A 15,337-nucleotide genomic window follows, 5' to 3' on the forward strand; every position below is an offset into this window, starting at 1 on the left:
CATGAAGAGAGGGATGGAGTGGGCGTTAGGAGAGAGAGGAAGAGAGGGATGGAGTGGGCGTTAGGAGAGACATGAAGAGAGGGATGAAGTGGGCGTTAGGAGAGACATGAAGAGAGGGATGGAGTGGGCATTAGGAGAGACATGAAGACAGGGATGGAGTGGGCGTTAGGAGAGAGATGAAGAGAGGGATGGAGTGGGCGTTAGGAGAGAGATGAAGAGAGGGATGGAGTGGGCGTTAGGAGAGATATGAAGAGAGGGATGAAGTGGGCGTTAGGAGAGACATGAAGAGAGGGATGGAGTGGGCATTAGGAGAGACATGAAGACAGGGATGGAGTGGGCGTTAGGAGAGAGATGAAGAGAGGGATGGAGTGGGCGTTAGGAGAGATATGAAGAGAGGGATGGAGTGGGCGTTAGGAGAGACATGAAGAGAGGGATGGAGTGGGCGTTAGGAGAGACATGAAGAGAGGGATGGAGTGGGCGTTAGGAGAGAGAGGAAGAGAGGGATGGAGTGGGCGTTAGGAGAGACATGAAGAGAGGGATGAAGTGGGCGTTAGGAGAGACATGAAGAGAGGGATGGAGTGGGCATTAGGAGAGACATGAAGACAGGGATGGAGTGGGCGTTAGGAGAGAGATGAAGAGAGGGATGGAGTGGGCGTTAGGAGAGAGATGAAGAGAGGGATGGAGTGGGCGTTAGGAGAGATATGAAGAGAGGGATGAAGTGGGCGTTAGGAGAGACATGAAGAGAGGGATGGAGTGGGCATTAGGAGAGACATGAAGACAGGGATGGAGTGGGCGTTAGGAGAGAGATGAAGAGAGGGATGGAGTGGGCGTTAGGAGAGAGATGAAGAGAGGGATGGAGTGGGCGTTAGGAGAGATATGAAGAGAGGGATGGAGTGGGCGTTAGCAGAGACATGAAGAGAGGGATGGAGTGGGCGTTAGGAGAGACATGAAGAGAGGGATGGAGTGGGTGTTAGGAGAGACATGAAGAGAGGGATGGAGTGGGCGTTAGGAGAGAGAGGAAGAGAGGGATGGAGTGGGTGTTAGGAGAGAGAGGAAGAGAGGGATGGAGTGGGTGTTAGGAGAGACATGAAGACAGGGATGGAGTGGGCGTTAGGAGAGACATGAAGAGAGGGATGGAGTGGGCGTTAGGAGAGACATGAAGAGAGGGATGGAGTGGGTGTTAGGAGAGAGAGGAAGAGAGGGATGGAGTGGGCGTTAGGAGAGACATGAAGAGAGGGATGGAGTGGGCGTTAGGAGAGACATGAAGAGAGGGATGAAGTGGGCGTTAGGAGAGACATGAAGAGAGGGATGGAGTGGGCATTAGGAGAGATATGAAGAGAGGGATGGAGTGGGCGTTAGGAGAGACATGAAGAGAGGGATGGAGTGGGCGTTAGGAGAGAGAGGAAGAGAGGGATGGAGTGGGCGTTAGGAGAGAGATGAAGAGAGGGATGGAGTGGGCGTTAGGAGAGACATGAAGAGAGGGATGGAGTGGGCGTTAGGAGAGAGAGGAAGAGAGGGATGGAGTGGGCGTTAGGAGAGACATGAAGAGAGGGATGGAGTGGGCATTAGGAGAGAGAGGAAGAGAGGGATGGAGTCGGCATTAGGAGAGAGAGGAAGAGAGGGATGGAGTGGGCATTAGGAGAGAGAGGAAGAGAGGGATGGAGTGGGCATTAGGAGAGACATGAAGAGAGGGATGGAGTGGGTGTTAGGAGAGACATGAAGACAGGGATGGAGTGGGCGTTAGGAGAGACATGAAGAGAGGGATGGAGTGGGTGTTAGGAGAGACATGAAGAGAGGGATGGAGTGGGCGTTAGGAGAGACATGAAGAGAGGGATGGAGTGGGCATTAGGAGAGAGAGGAAGAGAGGGATGGAGTCAGCATTAGGAGAGAGAGGAAGAGAGGGATGGAGTGGGCATTAGGAGAGAGAGGAAGAGAGGGATGGAGTGGGCATTAGGAGAGACATGAAGAGAGGGATGGAGTGGGTGTTAGGAGAGACATGAAGACAGGGATCGAGTGGGCGTTAGGAGAGACATGAAGAGAGGGATGGAGTGGGTGTTAGGAGAGACATGAAGAGAGGGATGGAGTGGGCGTTAGGAGAGACATGAAGAGAGGGATGGAGTGGGCGTTAGGAGAGAGAGGAAGAGAGGGATGGAGTGGGCGTTAGGAGAGACATGAAGAGAGGGATGGAGTGGGCGTTAGGAGAGAGAGGAAGAGAGGGATGGAGTGGGCGTTAGGAGAGACATGAAGAGAGGGATGAAGTGGGCGTTAGGAGAGACATGAAGAGGGGGATGGAGTGGGCATTAGGAGAGACATGAAGACAGGGATGGAGTGGGTGTTAGGAGAGAGATGAAGAGAGGGATGGAGTGGGCGTTAGGAGAGAGATGAAGAGAGGGATGGAGTGGGCGTTAGGAGAGATATGAAGAGAGGGATGGAGTGGGCGTTAGGAGAGACATGAAGAGAGGGATGGAGTGGGCGTTAGGAGAGACATGAAGAGAGGGATGGAGTGGGCGTTAGGAGAGAGAGGAAGAGAGGGATGGAGTGGGCGTTAGGAGAGACATGAAGAGAGGGATGAAGTGGGCGTTAGGAGAGACATGAAGAGAGGGATGGAGTGGGCATTAGGAGAGACATGAAGACAGGGATGGAGTGGGCGTTAGGAGAGAGATGAAGAGAGGGATGGAGTGGGCGTTAGGAGAGAGATGAAGAGAGGGATGGAGTGGGCGTTAGGAGAGATATGAAGAGAGGGATGGAGTGGGCGTTAGGAGAGACATGAAGAGAGGGATGGAGTGGGCGTTAGGAGAGACATGAAGAGAGGGATGGAGTGGGTGTTAGGAGAGACATGAAGAGAGGGATGGAGTGGGCGTTAGGAGAGAGAGGAAGAGAGGGATGGAATGGGTGTTAGGAGAGAGAGGAAGAGAGGGATGGAGTGGGTGTTAGGAGAGACATGAAGACAGGGATGGAGTGGGCGTTAGGAGAGACATGAAGAGAGGGATGGAGTGGGCGTTAGGAGAGACATGAAGAGAGGGATGGAGTGGGTGTTAGGAGAGAGAGGAAGAGAGGGATGGAGTGGGCGTTAGGAGAGACATGAAGAGAGGGATGGAGTGGGCGTTAGGAGAGACATGAAGAGAGGGATGAAGTGGGCGTTAGGAGAGACATGAAGAGAGGGATGGAGTGGGCATTAGGAGAGATATGAAGAGAGGGATGGAGTGGGCGTTAGGAGAGACATGAAGAGAGGGATGGAGTGGGCGTTAGGAGAGAGAGGAAGAGAGGGATGGAGTGGGCGTTAGGAGAGAGATGAAGAGAGGGATGGAGTGGGCGTTAGGAGAGACATGAAGAGAGGGATGGAGTGGGCGTTAGGAGAGAGAGGAAGAGAGGGATGGAGTGGGCGTTAGGAGAGACATGAAGAGAGGGATGGAGTGGGCATTAGGAGAGAGAGGAAGAGAGGGATGGAGTCGGCATTAGGAGAGAGAGGAAGAGAGGGATGGAGTGGGCATTAAGAGAGAGTGGAAGAGAGGGATGGAGTGGGCATTAGGAGAGACATGAAGAGAGGGATGGAGTGGGTGTTAGGAGAGACATGAAGACAGGGATGGAGTGGGCGTTAGGAGAGACATGAAGAGAGGGATGGAGTGGGTGTTAGGAGAGACATGAAGAGAGGGATGGAGTGGGCGTTAGGAGAGACATGAAGAGAGGGATGGAGTGGGCATTAGGAGAGAGAGGAAGAGAGGGATGGAGTCAGCATTAGGAGAGAGAGGAAGAGAGGGATGGAGTGGGCATTAGGAGAGAGAGGAAGAGAGGGATGGAGTGGGCATTAGGAGAGACATGAAGAGAGGGATGGAGTGGGTGTTAGGAGAGACATGAAGACAGGGATGGAGTGGGCGTTAGGAGAGACATGAAGAGAGGGATGGAGTGGGTGTTAGGAGAGACATGAAGAGAGGGATGGAGTGGGCGTTAGGAGAGACATGAAGAGAGGGATGGAGTGGGCGTTAGGAGAGACATGAAGAGAGGGATGGAGTGGGCGTTAGGAGAGACATGAAGAGAGGGATGGAGTGGGTGTTAGGAGAGACATGAAGAGAGGGATGGAGTGGGCGTTAGGAGAGACATGAAGAGAGGGATGGAGTGGGCGTTAGGAGAGAGAGGAAGAGAGGGATGGAGTGGGCGTTAGGAGAGACATGAAGAGAGGGATGAAGTGGGCGTTAGGAGAGACATGAAGAGAGGGATGGAGTGGGCATTAGGAGAGACATGAAGACAGGGATGGAGTGGGCGTTAGGAGAGAGATGAAGAGAGGGATGGAGTGGGCGTTAGGAGAGAGATGAAGAGAGGGATGGAGTGGGCGTTAGGAGAGATATGAAGAGAGGGATGGAGTGGGCGTTAGGAGAGACATGAAGAGAGGGATGGAGTGGGCGTTAGGAGAGACATGAAGAGAGGGATGGAGTGGGCGTTAGGAGAGAGAGGAAGAGAGGGATGGAGTGGGCGTTAGGAGAGACATGAAGAGAGGGATGAAGTGGGCGTTAGGAGAGACATGAAGAGAGGGATGGAGTGGGCATTAGGAGAGACATGAAGACAGGGATGGAGTGGGCGTTAGGAGAGAGATGAAGAGAGGGATGGAGTGGGCGTTAGGAGAGAGATGAAGAGAGGGATGGAGTGGGCGTTAGGAGAGATATGAAGAGAGGGATGGAGTGGGCGTTAGGAGAGACATGAAGAGAGGGATGGAGTGGGCGTTAGGAGAGACATGAAGAGAGGGATGGAGTGGGTGTTAGGAGAGACATGAAGAGAGGGATGGAGTGGGCGTTAGGAGAGAGAGGAAGAGAGGGATGGAGTGGGTGTTAGGAGAGAGAGGAAGAGAGGGATGGAGTGGGTGTTAGGAGAGACATGAAGACAGGGATGGAGTGGGCGTTAGGAGAGACATGAAGAGAGGGATGGAGTGGGCGTTAGGAGAGACATGAAGAGAGGGATGGAGTGGGCGTTAGGAGAGAGAGGAAGAGAGAGATGGAGTGGGTGATAGGAGAGAGATGAAGAGAGGGATGAAGTGGGCGTTAGGAGAGACATGAAGAAAGGGATGGAGTGGGCGTTAGGAGAGAGAGGAAGAGAGGGATGGAGTGGGCGTTAGGAGAGAGATGAAGAGAGGGATGGAGTGGGCGTTAGGAGAGACATGAAGAGAGGGATGGAGTGGGCGTTAGGAGAGAGAGGAAGAGAGGGATGGAGTGGGCATTAGGAGAGTCATGAAGAGAGGGATGGAGTGGGCGTTAGGAGAGACATGAAGAGAGGGATGGAGTGGGCGTTAGGAGAGAGAGGAAGAGAGAGATGGAGTGGGTGATAGGAGAGAGATGAAGAGAGGGATGAAGTGGGCGTTAGGAGAGACATGAAGAAAGGGATGGAGTGGGCGTTAGGAGAGAGAGGAAGAGAGGGATGGAGTGGGCGTTAGGAGAGAGATGAAGAGAGGGATGGAGTGGGCGTTAGGAGAGACATGAAGAGAGGGATGGAGTGGGCGTTAGGAGAGAGAGGAAGAGAGGGATGGAGTGGGCATTAGGAGAGTCATGAAGAGAGGGATGGAGTGGGCGTTAGGAGAGACATGAAGAGAGGGATGGAGTGGGCGTTAGGAGAGACATGAAGAGAGGGATGGAGTGGGCGTTAGGAGAGAGAGGAAGAGAGGGATGGAGTGGGCGTTAGGAGAGACATGAAGAGAGGGATGGAGTGGGCATTAGGAGAGAGAGGAAGAGAGGGATGGAGTCGGCATTAGGAGAGAGAGGAAGAGAGGGATGGAGTGGGCATTAGGAGAGAGAGGAAGAGAGGGATGGAGTGGGCATTAGGAGAGACATGAAGAGAGGGATGGAGTGGGTGTTAGGAGAGACATGAAGACAGGGATGGAGTGGGCGTTAGGAGAGACATGAAGAGAGGGATGGAGTGGGTGTTAGGAGAGACATGAAGAGAGGGATGGAGTGGGCGTTAGGAGAGACATGAAGAGAGGGATGGAGTGGGCATTAGGAGAGAGAGGAAGAGAGGGATGGAGTCAGCATTAGGAGAGAGAGGAAGAGAGGGATGGAGTGGGCATTAGGAGAGAGAGGAAGAGAGGGATGGAGTGGGCATTAGGAGAGACATGAAGAGAGGGATGGAGTGGGTGTTAGGAGAGACATGAAGACAGGGATCGAGTGGGCGTTAGGAGAGACATGAAGAGAGGGATGGAGTGGGTGTTAGGAGAGACATGAAGAGAGGGATGGAGTGGGCGTTAGGAGAGACATGAAGAGAGGGATGGAGTGGGCGTTAGGAGAGACATGAAGAGAGGGATGGAGTGGGCGTTAGGAGAGACATGAAGAGAGGGATGGAGTGGGTGTTAGGAGAGACATGAAGAGAGGGATGGAGTGGGCGTTAGGAGAGACATGAAGAGAGGGATGGAGTGGGCGTTAGGAGAGAGAGGAAGAGAGGGATGGAGTGGGCGTTAGGAGAGACATGAAGAGAGGGATGAAGTGGGCGTTAGGAGAGACATGAAGAGAGGGATGGAGTGGGCATTAGGAGAGACATGAAGACAGGGATGGAGTGGGCGTTAGGAGAGAGATGAAGAGAGGGATGGAGTGGGCGTTAGGAGAGAGATGAAGAGAGGGATGGAGTGGGCGTTAGGAGAGATATGAAGAGAGGGATGGAGTGGGCGTTAGGAGAGACATGAAGAGAGGGATGGAGTGGGCGTTAGGAGAGACATGAAGAGAGGGATGGAGTGGGCGTTAGGAGAGAGAGGAAGAGAGGGATGGAGTGGGCGTTAGGAGAGACATGAAGAGAGGGATGAAGTGGGCGTTAGGAGAGACATGAAGAGAGGGATGGAGTGGGCATTAGGAGAGACATGAAGACAGGGATGGAGTGGGCGTTAGGAGAGAGATGAAGAGAGGGATGGAGTGGGCGTTAGGAGAGAGATGAAGAGAGGGATGGAGTGGGCGTTAGGAGAGATATGAAGAGAGGGATGGAGTGGGCGTTAGGAGAGACATGAAGAGAGGGATGGAGTGGGCGTTAGGAGAGACATGAAGAGAGGGATGGAGTGGGTGTTAGGAGAGACATGAAGAGAGGGATGGAGTGGGCGTTAGGAGAGAGAGGAAGAGAGGGATGGAGTGGGTGTTAGGAGAGAGAGGAAGAGAGGGATGGAGTGGGTGTTAGGAGAGACATGAAGACAGGGATGGAGTGGGCGTTAGGAGAGACATGAAGAGAGGGATGGAGTGGGCGTTAGGAGAGACATGAAGAGAGGGATGGAGTGGGTGTTAGGAGAGAGAGGAAGAGAGGGTGGGGGTGGCAATTAGGAGAGAGAGGAAGAGAGGGATGGAGTGGGCGTTAGGAGAGACATGAAGAGAGGGATGGAGTGGGCGTTAGGAGAGAGATGAAGAGAGGGATGGAGTGGGCGTTAGGAGAGAGAGGAAGAGAGAGATGGAGTGGGTGATAGGAGAGAGATGAAGAGAGGGATGAAGTGGGCGTTAGGAGAGACATGAAGAGAGGGATGGAGTGGGCGTTAGGAGAGAGAGGAAGAGAGGGATGGAGTGGGCGTTAGGAGAGAGATGAAGAGAGGGATGGAGTGGGTGTTAGGAGAGACATGAAGAGAGGGATGGAGTGGGCGTTAGTAGAGAGAGGAAGAGAGGGATGGAGTGGGCATTAGGAGAGTCATGAAGAGAGGGATGGAGTGGGCGTTAGGAGAGACATGAAGAGAGGGATGGAGTGGGCTTTAGGAGAGACATGAAGAGAGGGATGGAGTGGGTGTTAGGAGAGACATGAAGAGAGGGATGGAGTGGGCGTTAGGAGAGACATGAAGAGAGGGATGGAGTGGGCGTTAGGAGAGACATGAAGAGAGGGATGGAGTGGGCGTTAGGAGAGACATGAAGAGAGGGATGGAGTGGGCGTTAGGAGAGACATGAAGAGAGGGATGGAGTGGGTGTTAGGAGAGACATGAAGAGAGGGATGGAGTGGGCGTTAGGAGAGACATGAAGAGAGGGATGGAGTGGGCGTTAGGAGAGAGAGGAAGAGAGGGATGGAGTGGGCGTTAGGAGAAACATGAAGAGAGGGATGAAGTGGGCGTTAGGAGAGACATGAAGAGAGGGATGGAGTGGGCATTAGGAGAGATATGAAGAGAGGGATGGAGTGGGCGTTAGGAGAGACATGAAGAGAGGGATGGAGTGGGCGTTAGGAGAGAGAGGAAGAGAGGGATGGAGTGGGCGTTAGGAGAGAGATGAAGAGAGGGATGGAGTGGGCGTTAGGAGAGACATGAAGAGAGGGATGGAGTGGGCGTTAGGAGAGAGAGGAAGAGAGGGATGGAGTGGGCGTTAGGAGAGACATGAAGAGAGGGATGGAGTGGGCATTAGGAGAGAGAGGAAGAGAGGGATGGAGTCGGCATTAGGAGAGAGAGGAAGAGAGGGATGGAGTGGGCATTAGGAGAGAGAGGAAGAGAGGGATGGAGTGGGCATTAGGAGAGACATGAAGAGAGGGATGGAGTGGGTGTTAGGAGAGACATGAAGACAGGGATGGAGTGGGCGTTAGGAGAGACATGAAGAGAGGGATGGAGTGGGTGTTAGGAGAGACATGAAGAGAGGGATGGAGTGGGCGTTAGGAGAGACATGAAGAGAGGGATGGAGTGGGCGTTAGGAGAGACATGAAGAGAGGGATGGAGTGGGCGTTAGGAGAGACATGAAGAGAGGGATGGAGTGGGTGTTAGGAGAGACATGAAGAGAGGGATGGAGTGGGCGTTAGGAGAGACATGAAGAGAGGGATGGAGTGGGCGTTAGGAGAGAGAGGAAGAGAGGGATGGAGTGGGCGTTAGGAGAGACATGAAGAGAGGGATGAAGTGGGCGTTAGGAGAGACATGAAGAGAGGGATGGAGTGGGCATTAGGAGAGACATGAAGACAGGGATGGAGTGGGCGTTAGGAGAGAGATGAAGAGAGGGATGGAGTGGGCGTTAGGAGAGAGATGAAGAGAGGGATGGAGTGGGCGTTAGGAGAGATATGAAGAGAGGGATGGAGTGGGCGTTAGGAGAGACATGAAGAGAGGGATGGAGTGGGCGTTAGGAGAGACATGAAGAGAGGGATGGAGTGGGTGTTAGGAGAGACATGAAGAGAGGGATGGAGTGGGCGTTAGGAGAGAGAGGAAGAGAGGGATGGAGTGGGTGTTAGGAGAGAGAGGAAGAGAGGGATGGAGTGGGTGTTAGGAGAGACATGAAGACAGGGATGGAGTGGGCGTTAGGAGAGACATGAAGAGAGGGATGGAGTGGGCGTTAGGAGAGACATGAAGACAGGGATGGAGTGGGCGTTAGGAGAGACATGAAGAGAGGGATGGAGTGGGCGTTAGGAGAGACATGAAGAGAGGGATGGAGTGGGTGTTAGGAGAGAGAGGAAGAGAGGGATGGAGTGGGCATTAGGAGAGAGAGGAAGAGAGGGATGGAGTGGGCGTTAGGAGAGACATGAAGAGAGGGATGGAGTGGGCGTTAGGAGAGACATGAAGAGAGGGATGGAGTGGGCGTTAGGAGAGAGAGGAAGAGAGAGATGGAGTGGGTGATAGGAGAGAGATGAAGAGAGGGATGAAGTGGGCGTTAGGAGAGACATGAAGAGAGGGATGGAGTGGGCGTTAGGAGAGAGATGAAGAGAGGGATGGAGTGGGCGTTAGGAGAGAGATGAAGAGAGGCATGGAGTGGGCGTTAGGAGAGACATGAAGAGAGGGATGGAGTGGGCGTTAGGAGAGAGATGAAGAGAGGGATGGAGTGGGTGTTAGGAGAGACATGAAGAGAGGGATGGAGTGGGCGTTAGGAGAGAGATGAAGAGAGGGATAGAGTGGGCGTTAGGAGAGAGAGGAAGAGAGGGATGGAGTGGGCGTTAGGAGAGAGAGGAAGAGAGGGATGGAGTGGGCGTTAGGAGAGACATGAAGAGAGGGATGGAGTGGGCGTTAGGAGAGACATGAAGAGAGGGATGGAGTGGGCGTTAGGAGAGAGAGGAAGAGAGAGATGGAGTGGGTGATAGGAGAGAGATGAAGAGAGGGATGAAGTGGGCGTTAGGAGAGACATGAAGAGAGGGATGGAGTGGGCGTTAGGAGAGAGATGAAGAGAGGGATGGAGTGGGCGTTAGGAGAGAGATGAAGAGAGGCATGGAGTGGGCGTTAGGAGAGACATGAAGAGAGGGATGGAGTGGGCGTTAGGAGAGAGATGAAGAGAGGGATGGAGTGGGTGTTAGGAGAGACATGAAGAGAGGGATGGAGTGGGCGTTAGGAGAGAGATGAAGAGAGGGATAGAGTGGGCGTTAGGAGAGAGAGGAAGAGAGGGATGGAGTGGGCGTTAGGAGAGAGAGGAAGAGAGGGATGGAGTGGGAGTTAAGAGAGACATGAAGAGAGGGATGGAGTGGGCGTTAGGAGAGAGATGAAGAGAGGGATGGAGTGGGCGTTAGGAGAGACATGAAGAGAGGGATGGAGTGGGCGTTAGGAGAGACATGAAGAGAGGGATGGAGTGGGCGTTAGGAGAGAGATGAAGAGAGGGATGGAGTGGGCGTTAGGAGAGACATGAAGAGAGGGATGGAGTGGGCGTTAGGAGAGGCATGAAGAGAGGGATGGAGTGGGCGTTAGGAGAGAGATGAAGAGAGGGATGGAGTGGGCGTTAGGAGAGAGAGGAAGAGAGGGATGGAGTGGGCGTTAGGAGAGAGAGGAAGAGAGGGATGGAGTGGGCGTTAGGAGAGACATGAAGAGAGGGATGGAGTGGGCGTTAGGAGAGAGAGGAAGAGTGGGATGGAGTGGGCGTTAGGAGAGAGAGGAAGAGAGGGATGGAGTGGGCGTTAGGAGAGACATGAAGAGAGGGATGGAGTGGGCGTTAGGAGAGAGAGGAAGAGAGGGATGGAGTGGGCGTTAGGAGAGAGAGGAAGAGAGGGATGGAGTGGGCGTTAGGAGAGACATGAAGAGAGGGATGAAGTGGGCGTTAGGAGAGACATGAAGATAGGGATGGAGTGGGCGTTAGGAGAGACATGAAGAGAGGGATGGAGTGGGCATTAGGAGAGAGAGGAAGAGAGGGATGGAGTGGGCGTTAGGAGAGACATGAAGAGAGGGATGGAGTGGGCGTTAGGAGAGACATGAAGAGAGGGATGGAGTGGGCGTAAGGAGAGAGAGGAAGAGAGGGATGGAGTGGGCGTTAGGAGAGAGAGGAAGAGAGGGATGGAGTGGGCGTTAGGAGAGAGAGGAAGAGAGGGATGGAGTGGGCATTAGGAGAGAGAGGAAGAGAGGGATGGAGTGGGCGTTAGGAGAGACATGAAGAGAGGGATGGAGTGGGCGTTAGGAGAGACATGAAGAGAGGGATGGAGTGGGCGTTAGGAGAGACATGAAGAGAGGGATGGAGTGGGCGTTAGGAGAGACATGAAGAGAGGGATGGAGTGGGCGTTAGGAGAGAGATGAAGAGAGGGATGGAGTGGGCGTTAGGAGAGAGAGGAAGAGAGGGATGGAGTGGGCGTTAGGAGAGACATGAAGAGAGGGATGGAGTGGGCGTTAGGAGAGACATGAAGAGAGGGATGGAGTGGGCGTTACGGGGAAAAAAGTTTCTCCCATTCCTCTCTGCAGATCCTTTCAAGCTCTGTCAGGTTGGATGAGAAGCATCGCTGCACAGCTATTTTCAGGTCTCTCTAGAGATGGTAGATCGAGTTCAAGTCCGGGCTCTGGCTGGGCCACTCAAGGACATTCAGAGACTTGTCCCGAAGCCACTCCTGCGTTGTCTTGGCTGTGTGCTTAGGGTCGTTGTCCTGTTGGAAGGTGAACCTTTGCCCCAGTCTGAGGTCCTGAGTGCTCTGGAGCAGGTTTTCACCAAGGATCTCTCTGTGCTTTGCTCTGTTCATTTTTCCCTTGATCCTGACTAGTCTCCCAGTCCCTGTCGCTGAATAACATCCCCACAGCATGATGCTGCCACCACCATGCTTCACCGTAGGGATGGTGCCAGGTTTCCTCCAGATGTGACGTTTGGCATTCAGGCCAAAGAGTTCCATCTTGGTTTCATTAGACCAGAGAATCTTGTTTCTCATGGTCTGAGAGTCTTTAGGTGCCTTTTGGCAAACTCCAAGTGGGCTGTCATGTGCCTTTTACTGAGGAGTGGCTTCCGTCTGGCCACTCTACAATAAAGGCCTGATTGGTGGACTGCTGCAGAGATGGTTGTTCTTCTGGAAGGTTCTCCCATCTCCACAGAGGAACTCTGGAGCTCTGTCAGAGTAACCATTGGGTTCTTGGTCACCTCCTTGACTGAAAATGGTCAAAAATGTACAAAGATCCAGGAAATAAAGAACCTTATGCGTTTCAGGTAAAAAAAAAAAAAACACAATGTTTATATCCCAGGACAAATTAACTAGCTAGCTAAATGTCCATTAAAGTTTCATGTGTTTCTGTCCCCAAATTAATACAGTTGTTTTTTATGTCCTGATCACGTCTGTTGTTGATGAACACAAATCAACATGCCCAGGATGGCGGACAATTCCCCGGTGTAGTCAGCATGTTACGGGTGTCCGTCACTTAACGAAAAAGACATTACAGAAAAACTACTTTACAAAGGGATAAGGTGAGAGAGCCCCGGAGGGCGCTATGGGCTCTGGTCTAAAGTAGTGCACTAAATAGGGAATAGGGCTCTGGTCTATAGTAGTGCACTATATAGGGAATAGGGCCCTAATCTAAAGTAGTGCACTATATAGGGAATAGGGCTCTGGTCTATAGTAGTGCACTATATAGGGAATAGGGCTCTGGTCTATAGTAGTGTACTATATAGGGAATAGGGCTCTGGTCTAAAGTAGTGCACTATAATGGAAATAGGGCTCTGGTCTATAGTAGTGCACTATAATGGAAATAGGGCTCTGGTCTAAAGTAGTGCACTATAATGGAAATAGGGCTCTGGTCTAAAGTAGTGCACTATAATGGAAATTGGGCTCTGGTCTAAAGTAGTGCACTATATAGGGAATAGGGCTCTGGTCTAAAGTAGTGCACTATAATGGAAATAGTCTCTGTCCCAAATGGTATCCTATGTGTCTGTCTATGTTCACATTAGTTGTTTTTTCCAATTTCACTTCAGTTCAATGTTATGTATCATAGAGTTGTTATCGACATAAGACTCCCCACAATGGGTTATGTATACTGGAGGGATAGAAAATAGAGATGAGGTAGTCATATTTTCCACCATAATTTGCAAATAAATTCATTAAAAATCCTACAATGTGATTTTCTGGAATTTTTTTTCTCATTTTGTCTGTCATAGGTGAAGTGTACCTGTGATGAAAATTACAGGCCTCTCTCATCTTTTTAAGTGGGAGAACTTGCACAATTGGTGGCTGACTAAATACTTTTTTGCCCCACTGTATATAGAAGAGTCTCAGGTTGAGTCGTACAGTAGAGATCAGATAGAAGATATGTCTGTGTGTTGTCCATTCCTCTGCAGCACCCTGCGATGCTCTCACTGTGCTGCCCTTTCCAACATCACAACAGCCCTCCGGCGCTCAACGCACCTTATTTTAGAACAGACAGACCTTCACCCTCACAGACCCCCTGGGTCCCTCCATGCCTCTCCTCCCTCTCCATCCCTCTCCTCCCTCTCCATCCCTCTCCATCCCTCTCATCCCTCTCCTCCCTCTCCATCCCTCTCCATCCCTCTCCTCCCTCCTCATCCCTCTCCATCCCTCTCATCCCTCTCCTCCCTCTCCATCCCTCTCCTCCCTCTCCATCCCTCTCATCCCTCTCCTCCCTCTCCATCCCTCTCCATCCCTCTCCTCCCTCCTCATCCCTCTCCATCCCTCTCATCCCTCTCCTCCCTCTCCATCCCTCTCCTCCCTCTCCATCCCTCTCCTCCCTCTCCATCCCTCTCCTCCCTCTCCATCCCTCTCCATCCCTCTCCTCCCTCTCCATCCCTCTCCATCCCTCTCCTCCCTCTCCATCCCTCTCATCCCTCTCCTCCCTCTCCATCCCTCTCCTCCCTCTCCATCCCTCTCCTCCCTCTCCATCCCTCTCCTCCCTCTCCATCCCTCTCCTCCCTCTCCTCCCTCTCCATCCCTCTCCTCCCTCTCCATCCCTCTCCATCCCTCTCCTCCCTCTCCTCCCTCTCCATCCCTCTCCATCCCTCTCCATCCCTCTCCTCCCTCTCCTCCCTCTCCATCCCTCTCCTCCCTCTCCATCCCTTCATCATCCTTCTTTCTTCCCCAGACAGACAGACAGACAGACAGACAGACAGACAGACAGACAGACAGACAGACAGACAGACAGACAGGCAGGCAGGCAGGCAGGCACAGACAGGCAGACAGACAGACAGACAGACACGTAGGCAGACAGACAGGTAGGCAGACAGACAGACAGGTAGGCAGGCAAACAGACAGGTAGGCAGGCAGACAGACGAAAACCATCACTAATTCAGAACATGCTGCTGAAGGAGGATTAATGTGGGGGGGGGGGGGGTCCGTGCGTGCGTATAGTGTTAAAGTTAGTCTGACCTGGTGGTAATGGATAGCCTGCTTCTGTACACTGCATAGTCTGACCTGGTGGTAATGAATAGCCTGCTTCTGTACACTGCATAGTCTGATCTGATAAACTGTCTCTATTGACTCCATCACCAGGTCACGATTGATTGATCGATTGTTTTTATTGTTTGATTGGTTGGTTGATTAGTCTGTTACCTAGCATTTAGGGAAGATACTACAGCAGCAGTCATTTCTAAAGCGTTTCTTGTTTTGGGTGAACATAGAGTAAGCTATAATTTATTCCAACATTGAAATGAAAAAAGCATCTATGCAACTCAATTGGATAATGGCCTTTAATCCTTCAAATTATCTTTGAGTGAAAGATTGGAGTCTTTATAAAAAATAGCCAAACTCATGTCAGTCGTCAAGTAATCAAGCTAATGGACTTGATTTTATTCCAGTCAACTCACAATATGCCTTCTCCTAAATGCAGCTCCCTGAGAAAAGGGAGGCAGGCAGCTAGAAGTTTGGTTGCTGTGGAAACAAAGAGAGACTTTGATTTTTAAGGGCACGGGGGAAGACGTGTTTAAGTCCCGTCACTCAGAAGACGTTCAGTAAAAATAACTTCATTCCAACGTAGGATGTGTCACACCTGGCCCAGAGAGTCATCTCGTCAGTTCAAATATATTTAAATTGTGCTGACCCAGAAAGTAATCTCAGGATGTGTTTTACCTGGCCCAGAGAGTCATCTCGTTAGTCAGAATGGGGTTCACCTGCACCGGCCCAGAGAGTCACCTCCTTAGTCAGAATGGGGTTCACCTGCACCGGCCCAGAGAGTCACCTCCTTAGTCAGAATGGGGTTCACCTGCACCGGCCCAGAGAGTCACCTCCTTAGTCAGAATGGGGTTCACCTGCACCGGCCCAGAGAGTCACCTCC

At 52.2% G+C, this 15,337-nt stretch overlaps 1 protein-coding gene across 1 annotated transcript in view; it reads left to right on the forward strand.

Moving 5' to 3' along the window:
* Positions 1-15,337, forward strand: part of ak5 (adenylate kinase 5) — a 292,297-nt gene that overhangs the window by 82,128 nt on the left and 194,832 nt on the right. The window lies entirely within an intron of this gene.

This window comes from Salvelinus alpinus, chromosome 30 (genome assembly GCF_045679555.1).
Source record: "Salvelinus alpinus chromosome 30, SLU_Salpinus.1, whole genome shotgun sequence".
Taxonomy (NCBI): Eukaryota; Metazoa; Chordata; class Actinopteri; order Salmoniformes; family Salmonidae; genus Salvelinus; species Salvelinus alpinus.